At 41.5% G+C, this 10,321-nt stretch overlaps 1 non-coding gene across 1 annotated transcript; it reads left to right on the top strand.

Annotated features, from left to right (window-relative positions):
* The first annotated feature begins 319 nt into the window (after positions 1-319).
* Positions 320-426, top strand: LOC126012846 (U6 spliceosomal RNA). The gene has a single exon (XR_007497200.1). It is a non-coding gene; the product is annotated as a U6 spliceosomal RNA (small nuclear RNA).
* The last annotated feature ends 9,895 nt before the right edge of the window (positions 427-10,321 follow it).

The raw sequence follows: 10,321 nt of genomic DNA, 5'->3' as shown, positions 1-10,321 counted from the left end.
GTGTATAGTGTATAGAGTGTTTGCCTTGCATACACCCAATCCAGATTAGATCCCTGGCATACCATACAAATCCCAGTAACTCGTAAGTGCAAAGTAACCCCTAAGCACTGCCAGGTATAGTCCCAACATCTTCCTACCCAGAAAAGAATACTTAAAAAAATTTCAGAAAGTAGCAAACTTAGCCAGAAATATAGCTCAGTGGTATAGCATTAATCTTGTGTATGAGATTTGGGTTTTACGCAAGGCAACACAAAAATTAATTAATTAGAAATTACTTAATTCCATATAGTAGTTCACATTAATCAAGAAAAAGAAAAGCGTGCTCACTTCGGCAGCACATATACTAAAATTGGAACAATACAGAGAAGATTAGCATGGCCCCTGCGCAAGGATGACATGCAAATTCGTGAAGTGTTCCATATTTTTTAATAAAAAAAAAAAGCTATACATTACTTTCAAAAGGAAACAAATACACATAACTATTTCTGATTAACTATAATACTTAGGAATCAAATGTTGACTTTTAAAAGGCATCAAAACAGTATCCAGGGGCTGGAGAGATAGCATGGAGGAGGGCATTTGCCTGGCATGCAGAAGGACAGTGGTTTCGAAACCCAGCATCCCATATGGTCCCCCAAGCCTGCCAGGAGCAATTTCTGAGCGTAGAGCCAGGAATAACCCCTGAGTGCTGCTGGGTATGACTCAAAAACAAAACAAACAACAACAAAAAAGACATCAAAACAGTATCCAGACTTATTTCAAAGTACTGAAAATAACTTTTTTCCCAAGAGGAAAAAAATTTCTGGCTAGTTCTCTGAGATTCTGCAAGTAATTCAACTAATCAGAATATACTGAAATTGGGGCCGGTGAGGTGGCGCTAGAGGTAAGGTGTCTGCCTTGCAAGCGCTAGTCAAGGAAGGACTGCGGTTCGATCCCCCGGCATCCCATATGGTCCCCCCAAGCCAGGGGCAATTTCTGAGCGCTTAGTCAGGAGTAACCCTTGAGCATCAAACGGGTGTGGCCCAAAATATAAAAAAAAAAGAATATACTAAAATTATACTCTGCGTTAATATATGTGGCAGCTAAAATATAATGTCTAGTATACCGTAACTACTAAAAAAGTAGTTTTGTTAGTATTTTGACTATAATTGTAGTTCCTTTACTTCAACATAAAAAAAAAAACCAACCTGCATTTTAAGCAATTTAACTTCAAATGATTCAAAGAAATGTACCTACCCAAAGATCATATGAATTGCAATTAAATTTACAACAATCAAAGGACTAATTTCCAGGAGATCTTAATCCTCATCTTTTCTAAATTCTATGACATTTTATTTCCAGCACGGCATTTTTAATATCTAGATGAATGCACAGTCCACATAACATTCTGTACTCAAAGGTTTCATATGCTAATAAGAATGCCATTCCTAACATTTATAACATTTATAGCATTTTGGCCAAGGCCTCATATTATCTCCTAGCTTTGTTCTTTTGTTTCAGCTTGCAACTTGACCTGTATGGGGCAGCTAGAATGTCAAAACAAATTCAATTAGGCTATGCTTTTCATTTAATTTAGAAACAGGAGCAAAACCATTTTTCCACATTCAACAGTAACCTGACTCCATACAAGACTTAATGAGAAAGTATTCTCATTAAGTCTTTACTCTAAATGCATTCACCTCATCCATCAGCTCTGAGAGAACAGTTCACAGAAAAAATTTCCAGTGTCAGCAATTCTTCCAAATCAAAATTACATCCTTAGGGGGCAGGAGAGATAGCATGGAGGTAGGGCATTTGCTTTGCATGCAGAAGGACGGTGGTTCGAAACTCGGCATCCCATATGGTCCCGTGTGCCTGCCAGGAGCAATTTCTGAGCGCAGAGCTAGGAGCAAGCCCTGAATGCTGCCAGATGTGACCCAAAACCAAAAAAAAAAAAAAAATTTACATTTTTAGTGTACAAGCCTATTAATTGACTAACACCTCCTTGTTCTTATTCTTTTTGGTTTCAGGGCCACACCCAGAAGTGATCCGCCTGGCTTTGGCCCTCAGAGGACCTTATAGAGACAGAGATCAAACCTAGGACTCCCACATGCACTCTAGCCCTTTGAGCTATCTCCCTGGCCTTGTGTCCACTGTCCTTAGAATTTTTTGTCCTCTTTTAAGCCATACTTGGCTCTCATCAATCACTCTTGGTGGGCTCAGGGACAATATGGGATGCTGGGAGTAAAACCTGACCCCATCTTAGATGGTTTTAATTCTTCTGCTGCTTGCTCTAATCCTTAATATAGGGGACAAAACTTTTGTTTTTGTTTTTGGGCCACACCTGATGATGCTCAAGGGTTACTCCTGACTATACACTCAGAAATTGCTCCTGGCTTGATGGACCATATGGGACATTGGGGGATTGAACCACACTCCATCCTAGGTCAGCAGGTGCAAGGCAAATGCCCTACCACTTGCACCACCGCTCCGGCCCAAAATTTCTTACTAGACTGTCCTTCCTCTTCTTTAAAAAAAAAAAAAACCCTAATATCCTCAGGATACCTAAATTGTGAATAATAATTTATAGATTCTCATGTTCTATGTAATATATTTATTTGGCAGGGGGCTTTTGGACTAGACTTAGAAGTGCTGAGGATCTGCTTCTTATTCTGTGTTCAGGGATCATTCATGGTGGTGCTCAGAGGACCACAAGTGGTGGTGCCAAGGATCAAACCAGGGTCAGCTATATGTAAGGCAAGTGCCTTAACCCTGGTGTTACCTTTCAGGCCCTACTACATTTATTTTTTCTTCTTTAAACTGAGTCAAAACTTGTTCAGAGAAGAGTTTCTGTAATTCCTTAATTTAAATATACATTTACTCCAGCCTGTTTTTAGCTGAAAAGACTCAGAAGGTATATAAAAAGAAGAAAGAGGGGGGCCGGAGAGATAGCATGGAACTAGGGCATTTGACTTGCATGCAGAAGGATGGTGGTTCGAATTCCGGCATCCTGGGCCTGCCAGGAGTGATTTCTGAGCATGGAGCCAGGAGTAACCCTTGAGCACTGTTGGGTGTGACCTCCCCCCCAAAAAGGAAGAGGGGCTGGAGAGATAGCATAGTAGGATGTTTGCCTTGCATGCAGAAGGATGGTGGTTCGAATCCCAGCATTCCATATGGTCCCTCGAGCCTGCCAGGAGTGATTTCTGAGCATAGAGCCAGGAGTAACCCCTGAGTGCTGCCAGGTGTGACCCGAAAATCAAAACAAACAAACAAACAAACAAATAAATAAAAGAAGAAAGAAAATCTTTTTTTTTTTTTTTTTTGGTTTTTGGGTCTCACCCGGCAGTTGCTCAGGGGTTACTCCTGGCTCCATGCTCAGAAGTTGCTCCTAGCAAGCACGGGGGACCATATGGGACGCCGGGATTCGAACCGATGACCTTCTGCATGAGAGGCAAACGCCTTACCTCCATGCTATCTCTCCGGCCCGAAAGAAAATCTTGTGAGTCATCTTATAATGACTTTCCTAAGGTACCGCCTAGGAAAAATTACCAAGCAAAATAAAATAAAAGTCCAGATGAAGTGCTCATCTATTTAGTTTAGATTTAAATTCAAGAGTCTCACAGTTCATGTAGGTACAGTTTAGAATGGTTTTGGCAACACAAAAGTATAGAGACCTGAAAGATGAATGGAAAACTCTTAGCTCTTGAGAGGAAAAGGATGTTAAAATATGAGAGTCTGAGGGCTGGAGTAATGGCGCAAGCGGTAGGGTGTTTACCTTGCACATACTGACCTACAATGGACAGCAGTTCAATCCCCCAGCGTCCCAAATAGTCCCCCAAGCCAGGAGCAATTTCTTTCTTTTTTTTTTTTTTTTGTTGTTGTTGTTTTGTTTTTGAGTCACACCCGGCAGCACTCAGAGGTTATTCCTGGCCTAAACTCAGAAATTGCCCCTGGCAGGCATGGGGAACCATATGGAATGCCAAGATCTGAACCACTCTCCTTCTGCATGAAAGGCAGACACCTTACCTCCATGCTATCTCTCCGGCCCTTCAGGAGCAATTTCTGAGCCTATAGCTAGGAATAACCCCTGAGCACTAGCGAGTGTGGCCCCAAAACTAATATATATATATATATGCCTTAATCTCTGTACTCTCTCTCAGGCTCTCTTATTTTATCATATATATCATATATATATCATATCATATATATATATATGATAAAATAAAATAAGAGAGCCTGAGAGAGAGTACAGAGATTAAGGCACTTGCCCTGTATCCCACTTAAATGTGGCTAACTGGGTTTGAATCCCCAGAACTATGTATGATACTGCTACTCTTGAGCTAAGAGCCAAGAATAGCTCCTGAAAATAGATATTCCCCCACAAATAAAACAAACTAAAAAATCAAATTTAGAATGTCCACATAACTGGAACTAAAAACATCCTAAGTTTCAAAAACCAGATAGTACAACAAGTAAGGAGCTTATTTTGCATGCAGCCAACCACTGTCCAAATTTCCAGCATATGTTTTGCTCCCCCCGCCCCATGCTCTGCATATTCCTGGATCTGTTATACAGAGATCACTCCTGGTGGGGCCGAGAGGACCATATGTAGTGCTGGAGATCAAACCCGGGTGGAAGGTGTAGTGCTGGAATGTTGTATGCATGAAACCCCATCACTAATAGTATTGTAAATCACAGTGCTTAAATTCAAACAAATATTATGGTTACAAACATAATAGGAAGGGAAGGTCTGGAAGCAAGAAGTACAGCAGTGTGAAATTCAGTGAGTCTATTTATTTCCTACTGTGTCTGTTACAAAAGACCAGAGTTCTGGAATTTGGTGGCTGAAACCAACATACATTATCTACAGTTCTAGAAGTCCAACATAGGTCTCAATAAAATTAAATCTCAGCAAGGATTAATTCCTTCATTGGCTTTAAAGAAAAAACCATTTCCAAAAAGTGGAAGAGAGAAAGAGAGAGAGCTAAGAAAATTGTCTGCAAACACAGGCAGGCAGGCAGGGGGCAGGGCAGGAGGGAAATGGGACATTGGTGGTGAGAAATATGCACTGGTGAAGAGTGTTAGACATTGCAAGACTGAAATTCAAAGAAATCTAGTTTTTCTTTTCCTTTTTTTAAAGCTTCATGCATTGATTGATTGGTTTGGGGGTCAAAACCACTGGTGCTCAGGGGTTGCTTCTGGCTCTACACTCAGAAATTGCCCCGGCAGGCTGGGGGACCATATGGGATGCCGGAAATCAAACCATGTCCCTTTTGGGTCGACCGCATGCAAGGCAAACGCCCTACTGCTGTGTTATCTCTCTGGGCCCAGAAACCTGTTTTTTTCATTAGTACCCAAATTATTGAAGTGGAATCTCATTACTTAGGATAAAGAGTTCATGAAAGAAGCAGACAACAATAGCAAAGGGTTAAAGAGACAAGTTTCTTGCTATGTTAACCCCACCCATGAATTGCTTGAACCTGACCTAATGATTGATTACCTTTTTTACCCACAGATATCCAACATCCCAGTGTTGAACTGACACCTCCCTCCCTTCTACAGTCAGCAATTTTCTCACTATGTATACTCCCAAGGGTAGCAGTGAAATTGAGCTCCACAAATATCATATATAAATATGAGACCACAGACTAGGTTCTATAGGCATATAAACAACAAACTTGAATTGTAGCACCACCTTCTGGAAAATGAAAAAAGCTTACCAGCCACTAGCCTGGTGAGCTGTAAAAGAAACAAAACAAAATATAAGAATTCTACCACAGGGGCCAGAGCAGTGGCACAAGCAGTAGGATGATTTTGCCTTGCATGAGGCTAACCTAGGACAGACTACAGTTGGACACACACACACACACACACACACACACACACACACACACACACACACACACACACACGCATCCCATATGGTCCTCTAAGCAAACGATGATTTCTGAGCGCATAGCCAGGACTCTGAGTGTTACTGGGTATACCTCCCCCCAAAGCTACCATAACCATGGGTTCAAATCCTCTCACCGCCAAAAATAAGGAACAATATATTCCACTTGATAAAGATACAAGGAGGTACATGCTATCTCAAAACGCAAAAGTAATAAGAATAAATAAGAAATAACACCAAGGAACATGAAGAATTCAAAGAATAAATTACCCACAAAAGATAACAATTTTATAGCAACTGAGTTCAAAGGCATGAAAATTTGTGTCTGTGTTATTGCCAAAGAATTCAAAACAGCTACTTTGACAGAATTGAAAAAGGGATAAAAATACAAAAATAATCAGGAAAACAAAGCACAAAACTATAAATTTAACAAAAATAAAAATCACCAAAAAAGAAAGTCTATAGCTGGTCTTCAATGTATGAAAGAAAACATGTAGGGCCGGAGAGATAGCATGGAGGTAAGGCGTTTGCCTTTCATGCAGGAGGTCATCGGTTCGAATCCCGGCGCCCCATATGGTCCTCTGTGCCTGCCAGGAGCAATTTCTGAGCCTGGAGCCAGGAATAACCCCTGAGCACTGCCAGGTGTGACCCAAAAACCAAAAAAAAAAGAAAAGAAAAGAAAAGAAACATGTAATAGTAAGCAGTTACAGCAAAACAGATCAAATAGAAGACAGAGTAAATTATTTTGAAGACAAATTTTAAAATAGTCTTGACAAGAAAACAAAGTAAAAACATGACAGGGCCAGGCGGTGGCGCTGGAGGTAAGGTGCCTGCCTTGCCTGCGCTAGCCTAGGACGGACCGCGGTTCGATCCCCCGGCGTCCCATATGGTCCCCCAAGAAGCCAGGAGCAACTTCTGAGCGCATAGCCAGGAGTAACCCCTGAGCGTCACAGAGTGTGGCCCAAAAACCAAAAACAAAACAAAACAAAACAAAACAAAAAAAAAGTAAAAACATGACAAAGACAAAATATATATATATATATATATATATGTGTGTGTGTGTGTGTGTGTGTGTGTGTGTGTGTGTGTGAAGCATATACTTTTAGAACTGGATCATTAGAAGAGAGGAAGAAGAAATGTTAATTTTGTTTTTGTTTTTGGGTCACACTCGGCAGTGCTCCGGGGTTACTCCTGGCTTCACCCTCAGAAATCGTTCCTGGCAGGCACGGGGGACCATATGGGATGCCAGAATTTGAACCAATGACCTTCTGCATGAAAGGCAAACATCTTATCTCCATGCTATCTCTCTGGTCCCAATACATTCATTTTATAAAAATTCTCAACAAAACTTTTTTTTTTTCGGCCACACCCGTTTGATGCTCAGGGGTTACTCCTGGCTAAGCGCTCAGAAATTGCTCCTGGCTTGGGGGGACCCTATGGGACGCTGGGGGATCGAACCCCGGTCCTTCCTTGGCTAGCACTTGCAAGGCAGACACCTTACCTCTAGCGCCACCTCACTGGCCCCTCAACAAAATTCTTATCTTGCTCTCTAGTCAAAGGATAACAGAAAATATAGCCCAGTACCGTAATACAAAATTCAAATTAAAAACTGTGACCTGGGGCCGGGCGGTGGCGCTAAAGGTAAGGTGCCTGACTTGCCTTCGCTAGCCTTGGACGGAACGTGGTTCGATCCCCCGGTGTCCCATATGGTCCCCCAAGCCAGGAGCAACTTCTGAGCGCATAGCCAGGAGTAACCCCTGAGCGTTACCGGGTGTGGCCCAAAAACCAAAAAAAAAAAAAAAACTGTGACCCTGTGCTTCCAATTCAAATAAAGCTGAGACTTCTACACCCATCCTGTGGTAACAATGTGCCCCATGTGCTAATTCCATTTCCTCCCTTCCCTGCTGAGATGAGCACAGTGAAGACAGATCTTTCACAATGACCCACTGAATAGTGAGGCTGTCTTTCATCTCTTCAACCCTGGTGTCAGAAGTTATGTAGGGGACAAAACTGAGACACTCTGAATCCTAGTATCTCTGAAGGCTAACTGGTAACCAGGACTTCCACCCCTACATGGAACTAATGAGGCAGTTCCCTTCCCTGTGCCAAAAATATCAACACCACAACAAGAGATATTTAAATATTTAACAAAGATGTAATGAAAAAATGCTATGAAACATAAAAATGATAGAAACAAATGTGAAAGATAAACTTAACAAAGAAGCAATTATTTGAGTGCAGAGGGTCACAGAGATAGTATTTGCACACAACTGACTCAAGTTGAATACCTGTAGACCAAATTAACCTGTAAGCTGTGCTTGGTGGGTCCCAAAAACAAACAAAAAGGATAGAGGGCAAATTCTAGAACAGAAAGATAAACCACAGAACCAAGGAGACAGAGAAAATAACTAGTAAACTTAAGCAGCCAACTATGGTTCCATATATGGTCTCCCCCACAAGCATCACCAGGGGATGTCTTCTGAGCACACAGCTGGAAGTGCTAGAGTACTGTGAGAGTGAGGCCCACACTCACTTCCCACCCCAAATAAAAATTACATTAAAAACAAAAAGTAAAAAAAATGTTAAAAGGAAAAAGGATCTAGCACTCTAGATAGTTTTAGGAAGCTGCTGGATTATAACGAAAAATATAAAATAACTGGAATCTCATTAGGAAAGAGAAGTGGGAAGAGCTGGAAGAAATAAAATCTGAAAATGTCCCAAATCTGGTTAAAAAATAAGACAAACTGAGGGAAACCCAAACAAGATTATAACACAAAAAATGCACAGCAAGATACAACAGAATTGGGGCCGGAATGATAGCATGGAGGTAAGGCGTTTGCCTTTCATGCAGGAGGTGATAGGTTCGAATCTCGGATCCCCATATGGTCCCCCGTGCCTGCCAGGAGCAATTTCTGAGCCTGGAGCCAGGAATAACCCCTGAGCACTGCCGGGTGTGACCCAAAAACCACACACACACACACACACACACACACACACACACACACACCAGAATTTCTGAGCCTGGAGCCAGGAATAACCCCTGAGCACTGCCGGGTGTGACCCAAAAACCACACACACACACACACACACACACACACACACACACACACACACACACCCAAAAACCACACACACACACACACACACACACACACACACACACACACACCAGAATTTCTGAGCCTGGAGCCAGGAATAACCCCTGAGCACTGCCGGGTGTGACCCAAAAACCACCCACACACACACCCACACCCACACACACACACACACACACACACACACACACACACACACACACAACAGAATTAAATTCCTAGAAAGAAAAACAACCGAAACATTCAAAGTATCAAGATACTCAGAAATCGCCCCTGGCTTGGGGAGACCATATGGGACGCCGGGGGATCGAACCGCGGTCCGTCCTACGCTAGCGCTTGTAAGGCAGACACCTTACCTCTAGCGCCACCTTCCCGGCCCAAGATAAACATCTCTTAAAGGAAAACAATTCAAATAATAGCAGATTTTTCACCAGACATCATGGAGACAAGAAGTAGCAGATTTTTCTATTGTTGAAAGTTGTTTCCTCAGAATTCTATATACACTAAAAACATTACTCAGGAATGAAGGGTAATTTAGATATTCTTAGATGAAGTAAAACTATAAGAATTCATCACCAGAAGATACATTAAAAGAATAAATAAAATTACTTTCCTTCTTTATCACCTAGATTTTCTCCTATAGAACTTTTATGGGCTTATTTATCCATTTACCTTTAATTTACATAAAAAGCATAATATTAGTCTATTAATTATATCCATATATAACTCCTTATATAAGAAAATCTACTTTCCTCAGAACCAAGTGTTGAAAAATACCCTTCTCCAATAATTTGCCCTTGCTCCTTTTCAAAAATCAATTACATACATTTGTAACTCTCATTTCAGTTCCACTGATGTTTATTTATTTTGCCAATATCAAATTGTCTTATTATAGGGTTTGTTTGTTTTTGGGTCACAACGGTGATGCTCAGAGGTTACTCCTGGCTATGTGCTCAGAAATCGCTCCTGGCATGGGGGACCATATGAGATTCCTGGGGATCGAACCACGGTCCATCCCAGGTTAGCTGCGTACAAGGCAAATACCCTACCGCTTGTGTCACTGCTCTGGCCCTGATTATTATAGTTTTATATAGTGAAGTTAAGTAATATCCGTCCTCTGGCTCTGTTCTTAAGTATGAATTTTGTGTCTTTTATATACCCACAGAAACATTAGGATGACTTTCTCATATTACAAAGAAACCTATTTGAGGGGAGGGCCTTATGGGACACAGTAGCAGTACACTCAGGAATCATTCCTAGCACTATGCTAAGGAGATCACATGAGGGATCAAACCCAGGTCAGCCATGAGCAAAGCAAGTGACTTAATCTATTGTGCTAGCTCTCCAATTCACT

The sequence above is a fragment of the Suncus etruscus genome, chromosome 6 (genome assembly GCF_024139225.1).
Source record: "Suncus etruscus isolate mSunEtr1 chromosome 6, mSunEtr1.pri.cur, whole genome shotgun sequence".
NCBI lineage: Eukaryota > Metazoa > Chordata > Mammalia > Eulipotyphla > Soricidae > Suncus > Suncus etruscus.
This window is presented reverse-complemented; position numbering and strand designations above follow the sequence as displayed.